At 43.0% G+C, this 3862-nt stretch overlaps 1 pseudogene; it reads left to right on the top strand.

The window, feature by feature from the left end:
* Positions 1 to 1856: 1856 nt before the first annotated feature.
* LOC142842570 (heat shock cognate 71 kDa protein pseudogene) lies at positions 1857 to 3609 on the top strand (annotated as a pseudogene).
* The last annotated feature ends 253 nt before the right edge of the window (positions 3610 to 3862 follow it).

Raw genomic sequence — 3862 nt, 5'->3', positions numbered from 1 at the left:
ATGGAGGCAGATGCAGTGATCTACAGCCAAGTACTGGTCTGAGCTTATGCAGCTTAATGAAGAGAGGAAAAAGGGATCATATGAGCAAGAAAGTTCAAGATCATGATGGTGAAAACCACAGAGATTGCTGACCCTAGCTAGTGCAAACTCTGGGACTCTGGGCTGACAGCTGAGGAACATATATGGAACCAAACTAAGCCCTCTGAATATGGGTAAAAATTAAATGGCTTGATCTGATGGTGGGGGTTTGGGTCTTCTCACAGTGTGACCAGGACTTATTCTGGGTGCATGAACTGAGTTTTTGATTCTCATTCCCTATAATGGAGTACCTTGCTCAGCCTTGATATAGGAGGGAGTGGATTGGTCCTGCCTCAACTTGGTATGCCAGATTTTGTTGACTCCCCAGGGAAGGCCATACCTCCTCTGAGAAGTGGATGGGAGTGTGGGATGGGAGAAAGTGAGAGAGTATAAGAAGAGGAGGGAGGGGGAACTAGACCTAGTATGTAACATTTAAAAAATATTAACTAAAAGAGCAGTAAAAATTAATATTTCAATGATGGAGGAAGGTCATTGGTTAAAATAAAAGAAGCTGCTTGGCTCTCATTGGTTAGGAGATAGGTGGGAGGAGTAAACAGAACAGAATGCCGGGAGGAAGAGGAAGTGAGGTCAGACTCGACAGCTCTCCTCTCCAGAGCAGACGCCTTCAGAGAGACACCATGTTGCCCGCTCCAGGGAAGATGCACGCTATGAAGCTCCAACCCAGGATGGACATAGGCTAGAATCTTCCCGGTAAGACCGGGCTACACAGATGATAAGAAATGGGCTAGTCCAGGTGCGAGAGTTAGCCTAGAAGAGGCTAGATAGAGATGGGTCAAGCAGTGTTTAAAAGAATACAGTGTCCGTGTAATTATTTCGGGGCATAAGCTAGCCGGGCAGGCGGCTGGGGTTTTGGGGACACAGCCCCGCCGCCGCCCATATTACAACATTTCAATAATTATTTTAAATGATAAAAATGCCTTCAGTAAATCTCTCCTCTGAGTATATTTTACTAAGCAATCTTAATAGCACTAATGATGTTAAGGTATATTCCTTAGACATATTGCTATCAACTGTTTTATATTTGTAGTATCATCAGAACTGCTTGGTGATATGTTAACAAACAAAGATACATCCATATATACTCTTAAGATTTTCCGTTATTTAAAATAATAACTTAAAAATGAATTACATGACTTAATAAAATGATAGAAAATAGATTTCATTTTAGAGAATGGAGACAAAGAACAATTTTATATGCATAAATTTTTTATATAAAATTTGAAACTTGAAAATCTATTACATTCACGGGTTTTTTTTTAAATGTCCTTTGAACTTAAATTTTTAATCATACTGAGGCTAACATATCAATATTTACAAATGGAAATACAATGGTTATCCTTTGAAACCGTGTGTGTTAATTTTTTTTTCATGAGTAATCTTTTACTAAGGAGCAAAACTTTCTGTATGTATTTACAAGCAAGTAACTTTAAAAATACCGACAATACTGGAAATATATAGATATCCAGCCACCATTAATAAAAGCATTTGCTTCGTGAAATATTAAGGAATTTGAATTCTTCAAATCTAGTGAAAGAATCTTAATACCATATCATCCTATCTTGACGCAATATTGTTATTTTTTTAAAAGATAAATATAAAGGATGGAGAGATGGCTCAGAGGTTAAGAGCACTGACTGCTATTACAGAGGTACCGAGTTCAGTTCCCAGCACCCATAGGTCTCATTGAATGCAGCGCCAGCTTTGTGGAATCGATGTGGTCTCCTCGCCAGAACAGCCGGGCCTACAGGCGAGCAACCATGTCTAAGGGATCTGCAGTCGGTATTGATCTTGGCACCACCTACTCCTGTGTGGGCGTCTTCAAGCATGGAAAGGTGGAGATAATTGCCAATGACCAGGGTAACTGAACCACACTAAGCTATGTGGCTTTTACTGACATGGAACGATTGATTGGGGATGCTACGAACAATCAGGTTGCGATGAACCCCACCAACACAGTTTTTGATGCCAAATGTCTGATCGGATTTTGGTTTGATGATGCTGTTGTGCAGTCTGACATGAAGTACTGGCCCTTCGTGGTGGTGAACGATGCAGGCAGGCCCAAGGTCCAAGTAGAGTACAAAGGAGAGACAGAAAGCTTCTACCCAGAGGGGGTGTCCTGTATGGTTCTGACTAAGATGAAGGAGATTGCAGAAGCTTATCTGGGGAAGACGGTTACCAATGCTGTGGTCACAGTGCCAGCCTACTTTAATGATTCTCAGCAGCAGGCAACAAAAGATGCTGGAACTATTGCTGGCCTCAATGTCCTTCGAATTATCAATGAGCTGACTGCTGCTGCTATTGCCTATGGGCTAGGTAAGATGGTTGGAGCTGAAAGGAATGTGCTGATCTTTGACTTGGGAGGTGGTACTTTTGATGTGTCCATCCTCACAATTGAGGATGGAATTTTTGAAGTAAAATCAATAGCTGGAGACACCCACTTGGGTGGAGAAGACTTTGACAACAGGATGGTCAACCATTTCATTGCTGAGTTTAAACGAAAGCACAATAAGGACATCAGTGAGAACAAGAGAGCTGTCAGGCGTCTGCGTACTGCCTGTGAACCCGCAAAGTGCACCCTCTCCTCCAGCACCCAGACCAGTATTGAGATTGATTCTCTCTATGAGGGAATTGACTTCTATACTTCCATTACCCGTGCTCGATTTGAAGAATTAAATGCTGACCTGTTCTGGGGCACTCTGGACCCTGTAGAAAAGGCCCTTTGAGATGTCAAACTAGACAAGTCTCAGATCCATGGTATTGTCCTGGTGGGTGGTTCTACCAGAATCCCCAAGATTCAGAAGCTTCTTCAGGACTTCTTCAATGGAAAAGAGCTGAACAAGAGCATCAACCCTGATGGAGCTGTTGCTTATGGTGCATCTGTCCAGGCAGCCATTCTATCTAGAGACAAGTCTGAGAATGTTCAGGATTTGCTGCTCTTGGATGTCACTCCTCCTTCCTGCTGGTGGAGTCGTGAATGTCCTCATCAAGCGCAATTCCACCATCCCTACCAAGAAGACCCAGACTTTCACCACCTATTCTGATAACCAGCCAGGTGTGCTCATTCAGGTGTATGAAGGTGAATGGACCATGATAACAACCTGCTTGGAAAGTTTGAACTTACAGTCATCCCTCCAGCACCCTGTGGTGTTCCCCAGATTGAAGTCACATTTGACATTGATGCCCATGGCATCCTCAATGTTTCTGCTGTAGATAAGAGCACAGGCAAGGAGAACAAGATCACCATCACCAATGACAAGGGCCGCTTGAGCAAGGAGGATATTGACCACGTGGTCCAGGAAGCTGAGAAATACAAAGCTGAAGATGAAAAGCAGAGAGATAAGTTTTCCTCCAAGAATTCCCTGGAGTCTTATGCTTTCAACATGAAAGCAACAGTTCAAGATGAGAAACTTCAAGGAAAGATGAATGATGAGGCCAAACAGAAGATCCTAGACAAATACAATGAGATAATCAGTTGGCGGGAAAAGAACTAGACTGCAGAGAAGGAAGAATTTGAACAACAGCTAAAAAAAAAATGGAGAAAGTCTGCAACCTTATCATTACCAAGCTGGACCAGAGTGCTGGCAGGATGCCTAGAGGAATCCATGGTATTGTCCTGGTGGGTGGTTCTACCAGAATCCCCAAGACTCAGAAGCTTCTGCAGGACTTCTTCAATGAAAAAGAGCTGAACAAGAGCATCAACCCTGATGGAGCTGTTGCTTATGGTGCAGCTGTCCAGGCACCATAATCCCTTCTTCAGGGCTCA

The sequence above is a fragment of the Microtus pennsylvanicus genome, chromosome 1 (assembly GCF_037038515.1).
Source record: "Microtus pennsylvanicus isolate mMicPen1 chromosome 1, mMicPen1.hap1, whole genome shotgun sequence".
NCBI lineage: Eukaryota > Metazoa > Chordata > Mammalia > Rodentia > Cricetidae > Microtus > Microtus pennsylvanicus.
This window is presented reverse-complemented; position numbering and strand designations above follow the sequence as displayed.